The sequence below is a fragment of the Kogia breviceps genome, chromosome X (assembly GCF_026419965.1).
Source record: "Kogia breviceps isolate mKogBre1 chromosome X, mKogBre1 haplotype 1, whole genome shotgun sequence".
NCBI classification, from domain to species: Eukaryota; Metazoa; Chordata; class Mammalia; order Artiodactyla; family Physeteridae; genus Kogia; species Kogia breviceps.
In genome coordinates, this window is record NC_081330.1 from 132,933,630 (window position 1) to 132,949,009 (window position 15,380).

A 15,380-nucleotide genomic window follows, 5' to 3' on the forward strand; every position below is an offset into this window, starting at 1 on the left:
AGAATACATGTGTGTAACTGAATCACTTTGCCGCACACCTGAAACCAACACAACATTGTAAATCAACTACACTTCAATAAAAAAATAAATATTTACAAATTATTTTAATTTAAAAATATTTTTTAAATCCAAACACAAAAAAAAGAACAGGGAAATTTGGACACAGATAGACACAGCAGGAGAAGGCCATGTGAGATCAAAGGCAGATACAACACTGCCCCCCTTATCTGTGGTTTCACTTTCCGTGGCTTCAGTTACCCAGGGTCCACCTCAGTCAGAAAATATTAAACGGAAAATTGAAGAAATAAACAATCCCTACGTTTTACATTGCACAGCATCCTGACTTGTGTGAGAAAATCTGACGCGGTCACAGCTCTGTCCTGCCCATGAAGTGAACCCTCCCTTTGTCCAGCAAATTTCACCCTCTCCTCACTTAACAGCCGTCTTGGTTATCAGATCCACTCTGTCTGGTATCTCAGTGCTTGAGTTCGAAGAACCCTCATTTTACTTAATAATGACCCCAAAGCACAAAAGTAGTGATGCTGGCAATTGGGGCATCGTTTTACTGTGCCTAATTTATAAATTAAGCTTTATCCTAGCTATATATGTATAGAAAAATACAGAGTGTATATAAGGTTTGGTATTTTTTTAACATCTGTATTGGAGTATGATTGCTCTACAATGGTGTGTTAGTTTCTCCTTTACAACAAAGTGAGTCAGCTATAGATACACATACACATGTCCCCATATCCCCTTCCTCCTGCGTCTCCCTCCCAGCCTCCCTATCCCACCCGTCTAGGTGGTCACAGAGCACCGAGCTGATCTCCCTGTGCTATGCGGCTGCTTCCCACTAGCTATCTATTTTACATTTGCTAGTGTATATATGTCCATGCCACTCTCTCACTTCATCACCGCTTACCCTTCCCCCTCCCCATATCCTCAAGTCCATGCTCTAGTAGGTCTGTGTTTTATTCCCATCCTACCCCTAGGCTCTTCATGACATTTTTTTTTCTTAGATTCCATATATATGTGTTAGCATACGGTATTTGTTTTTCTCCTTCTGACTTACTTCACTCTGTATGACAGACTCCAGGTCTGTCCACCTCACTACAAGTAACTCAGTTTCATTTCTTTTTATGGCTGAGTAATATTCCATTGTATATATGTGCCACATCTTCTTTACCCATTCATTCATCTGTCGTTGGACACTTAGGTTGCTTCCATGTCCCGGCTAATGTAAATAGAGCTGCAATGAACATTTTGGTACATGAGTCTTTCTGAATTATGGTTTTCTCAGGGTATATGCCCAGTAGTGGGATTGCTGGGTCGTATGGTAGTTCTATTTGTAGTTTTTTAAGGAACCTCCATACTGTTCTCCACAGTGGCTGTATCAATTTACATTCCCACGAGCAGTGTAAGAGTGTTCCCTTTTCTCCACACCCTCTCCAGCATTTATTGTTTCTAGAGTTTTTGATGATGGCCATTCTGACCGGTGTGAGATGATATCTCATTGTAGTTTTGATTTGCATTTCTCTAATGATTAATGAGGTTGAGCATTCTTTCATGTGTTTGTTGGCTATCTGTATATCTTCTTTGGAGAAATGTCTATTTAGTTCTTCTGCCCATTTTTGGATTGGGTTGTTTGTTTTTTTGTTATTGAGCTGCATGGGTTGCTTATAAATATTGGATATTAATCCTTCGTCAGTTGCTTCATTTGCAAATATTTTCTCCCATTCTGAGGGTTGTCTTTTGGTCTTGTTTATGGTCTCCTTTGCTGTGCGAAAGCTTTTAAGTTTCATTAGGTCCCATTTGTTTATTTTTGTTTTTATTTCCTAAGGTTTGGTATTATTCGTGGTTCCAGGGGTCTTGGAATGTATCCCCCGAGGATAAGGAGATTGGAGTGACGTGTTACAAATCCAGGAACACCTGGAGCTGCGAGAAGCTGGAAGACGGATGGAGGGACCCTCATACAGAGCTTCTGAAGGGAACCTGGTCCTGCTCACACCTTGATCTCGGATGTCTGGCCTTTAGAAATGTGAGAGTATACATTTCGACAGTCTTAGGAAAGTCATACAGACAGGACAGCGAATGAGATTTCTTCATGGATGGACATGGGACACACAAGAGAACAGTACGTATGGACTCGAAACATTTGGGCAGAGATGGAGAAGGCTGGCTGGCAGGGAGAAGGTTTCAAAGGAAGGTCAAATGTCCAGCATTGGACTTGCTGAATTGGAAATCTCATGAACATGGGTATTAATCACGTATCCATTAAGTATCCCAGTAGCCAGTTGGATAATGTGAGTCTGGAGCAAAGGTACTGAGATAAATTTGGGGGTTGTCGGCAGATGACGGTGTTTTAAGATAGAAGGCTTCATTGGTCACCCAAGGAATCAAAAAGGTAGGAAAGGTGGCTCAAGAAAGGAGCCTGGGGCTTCCCTGGTGGTGCAGTGGTCGGGAGTCCGCCTGCCGATGCAGGGAACACGGGTTTGTGCCCCGGTCCGGGAAGATCCCACGTGCCACGGAGCGGCTGGGCCCGTGAGCCGTGGCCGCTGAGCCTGCGCGTCCAGAGCCTGTGCTCTGCAACAGGAGAGGCCACAGCAGTAAGAGGCCCGTGTACTGCAAAAAAAAAAAAAAAAAAAAAAAAAAAAAGAAAGGAGCCTGAGAGTCTTCAGTAGTAGGATGCTTGTGATGTAGTGATTTATTTTTTAATTAATTAATTTAATTGAAGTATAGTTGATTTACAATGTGTTCCAATTTCTGATGTACAGCAAGGTGACTCAGTTATATGCATATAGAGGTTCTTTTTTAAATATTCTTTTCCATTACGGTTAATCCTAGGCAATTGGATACAGTTCCCTGTGCTGTACAGTAGGACCTTGTTGTTTATCCATTCTAAACATAATAATAGTTTACATGGTATAGTGATTTATATATTTGCTCTTCATCTGTTCCCGGCACAGAGTTCCCAAAACCCTCGGCATTTCTTGTGTTAAGAGCCATAAAGGTGTCTTTTGTTGTATTCATGAGTTGACATTTGCAAATCACCTAAGGATGGGGGCTGATTTCCAGGGGATCCAACCATGTACTGAAGAATGGGCCAGTCTCTTATTTGTTCCTCTGTTCTCGGGTTCTAGCAGAATGGTTGGCTTATGACGTGTATTAGTTAGCTATGGCTGTGTAACAAATCATCACAAACTCACAAGTTTACAAGAACACATGTTTACCGTCTCCAGCTTCTGTGGGTCAGTTTAACTGGGTCCTCTGATTAGGGTCTCACAAAACTGCAATCAAGGTGTACCCAGGGCTGGTGTCTCGTCTGAAGGCTCCACGGGGGAAGGATGCACTTCCGAGCTCATTCACGGGGTTGTTGGTAGAATTCAGTTCCTCGGGGGTTGTTGGCCTAAGCAGCGGCGTTCCTAGCTGGCCATCAGGCTGCCCTCAGTTCTCTGTCCTGCAGACCTCTTCATAGGGCGGCTCACGGCATATTTCATCAAACCCAGCAATGGTGGGCGTCCATACAGAGCACCTGCTTACAAGACGTAAGTCACAGTCTTATGTAACATGATCACAGAAGTGACATCTCCTCACCTTTGTCATCTTCTCTTGGTTAGAAACAAAACACAGATCGCACCCACACTGTGTTTTGGTGTGGAGCAGATTATACAAGGACACGAATATCCAGTGGTCATCACTGGAACCACTTAGAGTCTATCCACCTCCTGGAAGAGACATAATACATGTTTCTTGAAAGAAAAACAACGATCATCGCTGATGGTGGAGCTGACATAGAACCCAGCTTTCTGAGTGGGAGGTCAGTGTCTGTTGCCAGCTTCTGTCCTGAAAATAAGAGCCTCCAGGACACTGGACAGCTGGGGAGAGGGGGGGGGAGGGGAGGAAAGATCACATTACAAAGATGGGTGCACGCGACCCCAAACCCTGGCCGCCCCTCTGTTCTGAGAACCAGCTCGGCCTGCCTTCTAAGCAAATCTAGCCTCTTCTTTTATAATGTCTCGCAAGAAATTTAAAATGTGTTGAGTCGTGGACTTGGCTTTTTGAAAGATCTCCCCCCACCCCCACTCCCCCATGGGGCTCCCAACGCAGAAACAAACTTGAAATGTCGGATCCACTTTAGATGTTTATTCAGCTGGAGAACAAACACTGCTTCAGTGAACTTCAAAAACAACGGGGATAAAAACCTTCCATGCACTTGGCATAACTTAATTAGCCTCTGTTTTTCAAGCTGCATGGAGACAGAAGTCAACATGTGTGCAATCTAAAAATGAAATTTTAGATTCTCATTTTAATGTACACCCAGGAACATTACCCTGAAGTCCTTGATGTTTCCAGAAACTCTAATGACTGTTTTACATGCATTCTTTTTTTTTTCTTAAATTTCTTTTTATATTGGAGTATAGTTGATTAATAATGTTGTGTTAGTTTCAGGTGTACAGCAGTGTGATTCAGTTATACATGTACATGTATCTCTTCTTTTTCAGATTCTTTTCCCATTTGGGTTATTACAGAATATTCAGCAGAGTTGCCTGTGTTACACGGTAGGTCCTTGTTGGTTGTCTATTATATGCTTTCTGTCATTTATGATGGAGATGGCGGCACACACGATAAGCCCCTGGGCTGTTTCAAATCTCACGTAATATGAAGAAGACTTTATGCCCATACATTCCTGAGTAAGGCGTTGAGAAGGTGACAGATTCAACCGTACCAGCATTAATTCATTAAACGCCCATTTTCCGACAGACCTAGAAATGAAATATTTAAGCCTTCCATCATGTGGCATCCTAGCCAGGTTTATAAAAACAATCAAGTGTTTTTTCCCTTGATACGGAAAATCAAGGACTTTACGTATGCCCAGTTGTGTCTACCAAACACACTGTCTGAGATTTCCATGGAATAATTTCTAGCAACATTCAATTTTAGTGTTTGGGGTTTTTTTTAAGGGCAAGGTGCCCAATGGAAGAGTGGATATAATAATACGTCACAAAGAAATTTTCGTAAATCCACAGGAATTAGAAACCCAGTGGGGTCTAGGGCAAAGAGCCACAGAGATTCAGTAATCAGGACAAAGATAACACACAACAGAAAATCATTTTTGCCAAGTTTCTCCAGAGCCCTACGGTGACACGATACCGGCTCCTTGCAGGAAGAGTTCTTCGATGCTGAACCACCTTTGAGGCTGATGTGACAGCCGTCCTTCAGCCCAGGGAGATGGAAACAGGACCGGAACAGCCGGGGAGAAATGTTGTAATCATGCAGGAGAGTGAACTCGGGTACTACATAAACCAGAACATGACATGCATGTGCCTAAGAGAACGATGAAGGTTTCAGCGAAGATAAGACCCCACCTTTGCATGACTACAAAGGTAAGGTGTGAGAGCTATCACCCGAATTTGATCAATAGCTCCCTCACATTCCTTCCAGAGGTGGAAACTTGGCACGTGAGAATCAAAACCTTTTATCCTTCCGGGGACCCCGGAACCACACGATACCTACAAATGCAGCCCCCAATAGCCCACCTTTGTATTCTAATCACATCTTTTCTTAAGAGTCTCACGGCACCCTTCAGTCAGCCTGTGATGCAAGTAAGTTGCTTACGGTATAGACGGGAATGTGTCCAAATCTCTCCTGGCATCTGTGCACGTCTCGGGCTGGTCCTGTTTCTCTAACCCTTCCAGGTCTGGCGTTCCGTGGTTCTCACCCTCGCGCCTGTGAATTAGGATGAGTTTGGATTCCCCGGCGGTCTGGCCCGGTGGTTAGGACCCTGCGCTTCCACTGCAGGGGGCACAGGTTCGATCTCTGGTTGGGCAGCTAAGATCCCGCTCTCGTAGAAGGTCACAAGATCTTCCTGGCCATGGTTATCAGAAGTGTGGCAAGAAAATCAAAACAAAACAAAACAAACAAAAACCCCTCCAGTTTTGTGATTTTTTTTCCATGAATATTCGTGGAGCTGGAGTAATCATGCAGTATATCATCCAAGCTGAGCTGGAAACAGGGGAGCTTGTCATAAGTTCACGGGCACACGCATAAACTGGGGCCACACCAGGCGAGCCAGGGCATAGGCCACCTCACCAAGAGTCGAAAAGGAAAGGAAATACAGGCACATATACCTACACACACACATATACATTGGAATATCGTTCAGCCATAACGTGGAAAGAAATTCTCATCCACATCTACGATGTGGATGAACCTCAAAACCAAGACGTTACGTGGAAGAAGCCAGTCACAAAAGACCACACGTCATAGAATTCCATTTGTAGGAAATGCCCTGAATAGTTCAATCCAGAGAAACAGAAAGATACCTGGCTGGCTAGGGCTGGGGAGAACGAGGACGCACTGGGGACGGGTGTAGGGTTTCCTTTTGGGGTGATGAGAATGTTCTGGAACAAGATCACGGTGATGGTTGCACAACACGGTGAATGTTCCAAATGCCGTCGAATTGTTCCCTTTGATTGAGTGATTTGGGGTTACGTGAATTCCACCTCCATGAAAATAAAAAGGAAATGAAGCCATGGTGAGATTCTCTTGGCCGCCATCAGGAGTTCAAAAATGCAATATCATGAGTTAATTAATTAATTCATTAATTAAAATGCAATATCATAAATAAATAAATCAAATGCAATATCATAAATAAATAAATAAAAATGCAACATCCTTAATTAATTAATTAAAAATGCAATATCATAAATAAATGCAATGTCACTTTAACGTATCCCCGCAACCCTTATTCTACTGGGTCATCAGGAAGAGTTTAAGGTGATAATCATTGCACACATCATCAGCACGGTTCCTTTTCTCCCACTATGTCTCCCGAGGGGATCTGTGTGCACCCGGAAGTGATTTTTGCCTCATTTCACCTCTGCTGGCAACATGGCACCCATCACCATAACCCAGCAGAAACACCCATCCCTCTGTAACTGCTGCAGCTCAAGGAGACCCCAGCCCCATCCCGAACACCTGTTCCTTCCTTTCCACCCACCCTGTCGGGCTCAAGCTCTTTAGAGCTGCCAGCCCAGGGGGGTCTTACACAGCAGGGGTTCGAGACACATGTGCTCACTCGAATTGAACTGAAATGAGGAAGTCCTGATGTTGACCCCAAAAATGTAAAATTTCCATAGAATCCCTGGTAGTGATACCGAGAAGGACCCTGTGGGGTTCCTGGGCACAAAAGCTTTTCTGTGTCCCACACTTCTTGGTTACAGGAAGTAGGCTACCTTCAGCCCCCATGACCTTCCCTGAGTTCCAAGGGGGCAGGTTCAAACAGTTGCTAATCAGGGAAGGAGGGGATGCAGAGACAAGGGAGGAGGAGTGAGGAAACAGCAGTGCAGCCTGGGGGCAGGGTCCTGGTTCCCCCTCAAGGGATACACATGACAACGTCTTTGATTTTTTTTCTGCAGATACTGAAACTCCAGCAGGTGGGAGAAGTTAACTGCATGCCGCCCACCAGCACGCAGACCCAGACCAGTTGGAACCAGAAGGTCAATGATGCTGACTTCTGATGACCTCACCACCAACCAATCAGAAGAAAGTCCATGAACTGATCACACCCTCTTTGAACCATCGCTAGAAAACCCTTCACTACCTCCTCCAGGTCAGGACACAGAGTTTTTTGTTTAATATTTATTTATTTATTTCTGGCTGCGTTGGGTCTTTGTTGCTGCGCTCGGGCTTTCTCTAGTTGTGGCGAGCTGTGGCTACTCTTGGTTTCAGTGCATGGGCTTCTCATTGTGGCGGCTTCTCTTGTTGCGGAGCATGGGCTCTAGGCGTGTGGGCTTCAGGAGGTGTGGCTCACGGGCTCAGTAGTTGTGGCTCGCGGCTTCTAGAGTGCAGGCTCAGTAGTTGTGGTGCATAGGCTCAGTAGTTGTGTCTTTTGGGCTCTAGAGCACAGGCTCAGTAGTTGGTGGCACGTGGGCTCAGTAGTTGCGGCTCACAGGCTCTACAGCACAGGCTCAGTAGTTGTGGCGCATGGGCTTAGTTGTTCCGCGGCACGTGGGATGTTCCCGGACCAGGGCTCAAACCCGTGTCCCCTGGATTGGCGGGCAGATTCTTAACCACTGCGCCCCCAGGGAAGTCCCTGGGACACACAGTTGTGAGAGCATTAGCCTCCTGTGGCCCCCTTTTCCTGGCAAAGCAATAAAGCTATTCTCTTCTGCCTCACCTAAAACTCGGTCTCCAAGAATTAATTTGGTGTCAGGGCACGGAGGCCAGATTTGGCTTCAGTAGGAAACATCACATCCACCAGCAGTGCTGTCCACTAGCACCAACCAGTGGGAAATGAAATACTGGCTATTGGAAGCCGGATGTTTTCTCTCTCACCACCTCTGTGGACCACAAGGATCAGCTGAGAGATCTTAGGAGCAAAAAGGTGCAACTCAATCTTTCCACCATAAGATGGGTGTGTGTGTCATTTTATCAGAGGTAGAGATCCGTCTTTGAGGCAATCACAGCTTTGTAGATTTTCAGCTCCATGCCGCTGGCTAAAGAAGAGGTCGCTCAATTCTCTTCCAGGAAATCAGCCACTGCAGTCAAGCTAACGGAAAGGCTGCAGTAGAAAGAATCTTTGATTGGGCTGCTTGGGCATTTCTGGGATGCCAGCCCTCCTGTGTGTTTTGCGTATTTCACGGGGATGCCTTTGTCTCCCTTTGGAAGAGGGAGAGACAGAATTCCCTTCAGTTAGCTGTGAATCTGGGCGTCCGCAGAAAACACAGATGTTTGTGCGAAAGACAGAAACCCTCCCATGACATTCGGGCAATATTTCCTCCCCAAAGACTTTATTTTCAGAACCAGATCTCTTATTGGGGGGCTGGGGTGGAGGGCGGAGGGCGCCGTGTGGCTCGCAGGATCTTAATTCCCTGACCAGACCTGGGCCCGCGGCAGTGAAGGTGCTGAGTCCTAACCACTGGACCACCAGGAATTCCCTAGGACCGAATCTTCTATAATTTTCTTGTTGCAATCAGAAGATCAATGTCAAAGTGGTATCAGCAGCTTTACCTCACAGAGCAGTGGAGAGAGGGGAAGTCTTATTTAAATAACAGATGTGGTCAGGGACGTGACCTGGCTTGGCTGAAACTCTTACCAGATGCCACAGTGTTACACGATACAGGAAACGCAGGCTCCTTTTTTGGTTTTGTCCTAAACTGTATTCATGGATTTAATATGATATATGTTAGAAGGTGTACATGTATATAAACATATTGGCTCGTACATATTAGAATAATTCTGGCAGTGAGCTCACATTCATATCAGGACTTGTCAAAATGTGTTAGTCCTCCTACACTAATACACTGCACTCTCACATAGCGAACAAAATTGGGATAGTCTGTGGTTCGTGGTCATGAGTATGATGTCGCCTCGATATTTAACCAGTGGCAAATGTGTGCAAAACCCTGTGCCTGAAAGACATTTCAGTTACAAAATCAACGAGTCAAGAGTATGAAAAGTGTGGTGTGGCGAATACAGTCAATAACTATGTAATAACTTTGTATGGTGACATCGTAACAGGACCTACCACGGTGACCGTTTTGAAACGTTTAGAAATATTGAATCAGCATGTTGTGTACCAGGAATAACGTAGTGTTATAAGTCAATTATACTTCAAAAACAAACGCAAAAACCCACGGAAAAATATCGGATGAAGGCAGTCAAAAGGTACCGTCATAAGACGAATAAGGTATAAGGTAAGATAAATAAGTACTGTGGTTGTGACGTACAACATGAAGATAGAATGAACACCTGCCGGGTCTTCTGTGTGAAAGTTGTAAAGATAGTCGAGCCCACGAGCTCTCATGACAAGGCAGAATTTTTTTCTCTATCTTTCCTTTTGTATCTATATGAGATGATGGGCGTTCACTAAACTTGTGATAATTATTCCATGACGTATGTAAGTGAAATCATTGTGCCGTACACCTTACACTTGTACAGTGCTGCGTGTCGATTATATCTCGATAAAAGAGGAAGAAGGAAAAAAATGCTAATTGGAGTAGATTTTTCCTACAAGGACGTGTAAATCATTAAACTGCTTCCCCAAGAAAAGTGATATGAAAATAGAATTTCAGAGACAGGAAAAAATGAATGAAGAACTTCTGACCTGTTAAAGTGAGTTTGTTCAAGTATTTTCATATGGATTATGGTGGGAATCCAAATGGATCCATTTCAAAGACTGATGAAACTTTCATGTCAGTGTTCACAATTTTCTGTAAACTATTTTACAACCATTGAGACTTATGATGAGGAATTTTAGAGGTCAACAAAAATTTCTGAAAAGGGATATAAGTTTTCAAAATTTACTTAAGACCACTGATTTAGAATCAACCAAAATAATATGAAACCTGGTCCTAATTTAACAGCACGTATTTTACCTAAGAGCGATTTTTGTTTTTAGCTAAAAGAAGGAGCTTCTGAGCGCTCTCATATCCTATGCAACTACAGTTGTGTTTTAAATTGTACATACATTATGTGTGTAACTGTGAGACGATTTAGCAGAATAGTAAAAGAAGAGAACCTTGTTTTACTAAACTTAGCAGAAAATGGATATGGTTTAATTTTATTATTATGTCTAAGACTAATTAATTAGAGCTGAAAAAATTATTGCTTCCCCAAGAAGGGGCCGGGTTACGGAACAGAAGAGACAGAGAGGAGAAAAAAGGCGGAAGAAAAAATTCACTTGATTTACAAGGGTGTAAGGCAAGAAAATTGGGGGAGTCCCATCATGGACTAGAGAGATTGCATCTTGCCAGTGGCTGGTTAGAAGCCACCTTGGTGTGAATCACGTGTCCTCTTGCCAAAGGTGAGGATTGAAACAGCTCAGGGAGCGAACCAGTCTGCTTGAGTGTGTCTCATGTTATTTTCAGATAAGCAGACTCAGCCTGCATGGAGAGACCATGAGCTGGATTTCAGGAAAAGCCCAGAAGAGCCCACATTTCTCTTAGGATATTCCCGGGAGAGCATCCACAAGCCTGGAAACACTTAACCATCCCTTGCTTACTTGAGAGAAGTCAGAAAGGATTATTGAGACAGATTGGAATGTTGAACCAAACTTATAAGTGTTCCTAAGCTGTGTTCATTAACCAAAGAAGATGCTGAAACAGGAAAACCAATGAACCTGGGAACGTAGCTATGATTACACCCCTCCACCCCCAAAGGGGAAAGGAGGGGTGACTATTTAAGAGAACAGAATATGCTGGTCATTGACAACGAAGAAAATAAGAGAGAAGTTGTCCAAGGAAAATACTTCAAAGGTAATTTTCTTGGAGGGCTGAAAGAAAAGATGCAAAAATAAAATCAAACCAAGAACTCTTATCAGTTATGATGCCAGGTCTTTGGGTGACTGTGAAATGCATTTATTCATCAGATGAAGACAGGGCTTGGAATTCAACACATCTATTGCACAAATACGGTTTGACCACCTAGTGCATGTAAGTCAGTGTGGGCAGAAGTTTAGTAAAAATGGAAATGTGACCTGTAGGAACGGGAAGGGTTCCATGGATGCTTAACTCATATTGAGAGTGTGAGAAGCTTCCTACTTCCTACTTCGAGAAAGGAGATAGCTTTAAGGTGAGATAGTGATTCATTTTTGCAGACCAGTTGCAGCCAAGTGCATCATAATAACTCTTTGGATGCAATTGGACAGAGAGAAATTAGGAAACAGATTGCTGTGATGATCTCACATTCAGAGGTTACTCAAATTACCCAAAATGACATGATAGGGACAAAATTGGGAGCAGATCTAGAGTTAAGGTCTGGCAGAGAGGTTTTTCTCCTGAAAACCTGGAGATTCCTATGCATTGGGAGGCCAAGATCCCCACACCAACCCCAACAGCTCAATGTAAATGCAAAGATTTTCAAGTGTCAGATGAGGAGCTTCCAAGAAAAGTTTCCAGTGGGGAAAGAAAATGCACATTGGAGGAGATGGATTTCCCTGGAAGTGTGTCTATCAGGAGGGCAGCCAGATGTCGATTCATCAGCGTCAAACTAAGTCCTTTTGTGGATCCTCAGTCAGAAGCATGCCCCATGCTTTTCCTAGAAAGTAAAAGGCATGGTTTTTTGTTTTATTTTTGTGTGGTACATGGGCCTCTCACTGCTGTCGTGGCCTCTCCTGTTGCAGAGCACAGGCTCCGGACGTGCTGGCTCAGCAGCCATGGCTCACGGGCCCAGCCGCCCCACAGCACGTGGGATCCTCCCGGACCGGGGCACGAACCCGCGTCCCCTGCATCGGCAGGCGGACCCTCAACCGCTGCGCCACCAGGGAAGCCCCCAAAGGCATGGTTTTTAACTCACCCCAGTCGGTGGAGTTTAAAGCACTTTTATTTGAAAGTCACTCCTCTGGTCCCAGGGAAATTCTGAAGCTGAGTTTCCTTCCTCTGATTGTTAGAGAAATTATATTTGGTGGGTGTAAACTGGAAGTCATGACAATTCAGGCTTTGTTTCTCTGGAACCGTTAGACGTATATTTTAACACGTATTTTTTTTTTCCCTCCATGTGTTGGTTTAAATATAGTTGTTTGCTCTAAAGTTGGTGGTAGCTGGAAGCTACATCACAGACTTGCTACATCCGGCATGGGAAGCAGTCGTCTCCTGCTCACACAGAGAAGGTCAGCCTTTTCCTAGCACTCAGTCCTGAATGGAACTCCAGGTGCGTGTCAGGGACAGAGCCAATGTCATAGAGAAAACAGTTGGAGATTCAGGGAGGTATCTGACCCTCCGATATGTTGGGTCATAATCATCTTGATGCATACCGATGACCAGAGGGTTCAACGGGGCATTACCTTGAACATCAGTTACTGCACTTTCGGAAAGCTCGTAGGACTGGGGGGCATAGCCATTTAGTGGCCCGCTTCAGAAAAGTAGGGCTGTGGGCTGGAGTGTCCAGCCCTCTTCCTGTACACCTGGGAGATGCTTTGGGGTTGACCCCCCCCATTCTTTGAAATCATCCATAACTCACACTTCAGAGTGCTTAACGCAAATGAAATCTGTGCATGTGGAAGCTCTAACTGACTACATACTGAAGCAATTTCCATAGTAGGTGTGAATAGATGTATGACTGATAGATTATAGCTAGATGGATAGATGATAGATAAATAAATGATAAACGATAGATGACAGATAATGAAAAGATGATCGAACAAACAAAACACACTATAAAGTGTATTTTACCATAAAGCAACCACTAAAATAACAATAATGTGCCTTCATCGTATTATTGCAAACATTTTCTGTGCTTCTATACAAACATATGAGCATAGTAATTTATTCAACTCATCATTTCACTTATCTAAACCAAAAACCTGCTAAAGCAAGAAAATAATAGGATAAAATCGTGATTAGATTTGAAAAGTAAAGTCTGTGATTTAATTAATTGCATTTTAAAGTGTTTAATACAACCTGCTTTTTTTAATTTTATTTTTATTTTTGGCCGCGTCGGGTCTTCGTTGCTGCGCGCGGGCTTTCTCTAGTTGCGGCGAGCGGGGGCTGCTCTCCGTTGCGGTGCGCGGGCTTCTCGTTGCGGTGGCTTCTCTTGTTGCGGAGCACGGGCTCTAGGCACACGGGCTTCAGTAATTGTGGCTCGCGGGCTCAGTAGCTGTGGCTCGCGGGCTCTAGAGCGCAGGCTCAGGAGTCGTGGCGCACGGGCCTAGCTGCTCCGCGGCATGTGGCATCTTCCCGTACCGGGGCTCGAACCCATGTCCCCCGCATTGGCAGGCGGATTCCTAACCACTGCACCACCAGGGAAGCCCCCAACCTGCTTTTTTATCCTCACCGCTCTATGAGTATACTTCCAATGCTTTAATTATACAGTTGAAACCTTTTAAAGCTTGCCATTTGAAATTGAAAATACTGGTTTAAGTTACAGTAAACCTGAAATCAGTGTAATCCTTATAAAGCAAGATGTCATTTAAATGCGTTCACATTTGTTCTTATATCTGTCATATTTTAGGCATGTTAACTTTTGTCTGTCTCTAATTAAAAAGTTAAAATTCAAACTAAAAACACCACCCACTTTGATTCTGTAGGATTCAATGCTAGAAATCTTAATGATGGTCTTCCCTAAGTCTGACCTTATCAGTTGCTTGTGGTCTTTTTTTTTTTTTTTTGCGCGGTACGCAGGCCTCTCACTGTCGCAGCCTCTCCCGTTGCGGAGCACAGGCTCCGGACGCGCAGGCGCAGCGGCCACGGCTCACGGGTTCCCGGATGTGGGATCCTCCCGGACCGGGGCACGAACCCGCGTGCCCTGCATCGGCAGGCGGACTCTCAACCACTGCGCCACCAGGGAAGCCCGCTTGTGGTCTTAAAGACAACTAGAAGTACTCTTTTTCAGAGCCAGGCTGTCTTGACTTCCCAAGACTCTGGGTTCCCTTTTTTCCTGTGTCCTCCCGTTGGCTTCACCCCAGCGGGGCTGGAGCAACCCCCCCACACTTGTACAGGCAGAGGAAACTCAGATTGCAGGAAAAGCACACAACCCTCACTGGGGCGGTTGCCTGTCATCCGGGTCAAATTTGTTTTCCATTTATGTTGAAACACAAAAGCCACCTGGGTTGAGTTTTTTGTTTCTGTTTTTTTTCTCCTCCTCCTGAAAATGCCTTCCATTGTTCTACCTGGCACTCTGCCCTGGATAGAACCAGGGCAGCCTCTCCCCGTCCAAGTCTGTCTGATTTGGGGCACCTTGAAGAGGCGATGGTCCTTCCGGTGAACTTGGGCCCTGCAGCTGTTCACCACGAACGCGGGGAAACCCATCTCCCCTCCTAAAGACTTCGGCTTTCTACTTCCCAGAAACACTCGGCCCCAAGGAGTTACAGGGCTCCTTTAAATCTCTGCTGAGTCAAGATGAAAGCAGTTCTGATACGGAGTTTTCACGTCGCACCAACGCTTGTGAATGAAAGTTTGAAGATCGACTTTTCACAAAGGAACGCAAACCCGGTTTTCTATCTGGATTCCTTGAGTGTTATGCATGCAGAGTCTGGAGTTGCTTTGTGGTTTTCCAGAACCACGGGATATAGTGTTTATGATATAATATCCCAACCCAATTAGATTACCGATGAGCACTGACGTTTGAGTGGAAATATATAACCCACATGATTCTGCGGGTGGTTGTTGATGCCCATAGATGTCTTTCATGAAGTCCAATGTCAGTGCCAAGGTAAGGGGGAAAAATGCATTCTAATTATCATTTTATGTTGTTCCTGTCTTCTGCTAAGAGCAGATTTTTTTTCAAAGTTCTACTCATTTTACCCTTTATATATATATATATATTTTTTTTTTTTTTCTTTTTTTGCGGTACGCGGGCCTCTCACTGTTGTGGCCTCTCCCGTTGCGGCTCCGGACGCGCAGGCGCAGCGGCCACGGCTCACGGGCCCAGCCGCTCCGCGGCAC

At 44.6% G+C, this 15,380-nt stretch overlaps 1 protein-coding gene across 2 annotated transcripts in view; it reads left to right on the forward strand.

The window, feature by feature from the left end:
• The first annotated feature begins 1,861 nt into the window (after positions 1-1,861).
• Positions 1,862-15,380, forward strand: part of MXRA5 (matrix remodeling associated 5) — a 79,581-nt gene continuing 66,062 nt past the window's right edge. The window contains exons 1-4 of one of the 2 annotated variants that reach the window (XM_067022950.1): positions 1,882-2,131; positions 4,500-4,556; positions 5,162-5,381; positions 7,416-7,609. The gene's annotated coding sequence lies outside the window, so the exon portion shown is untranslated. Of the gene's footprint in view, positions 2,132-4,499; positions 4,557-5,161; positions 5,382-7,415; positions 7,610-15,380 lie in introns of both variants that reach the window. The other variant, XM_067022951.1, reaches the window with a different exon arrangement.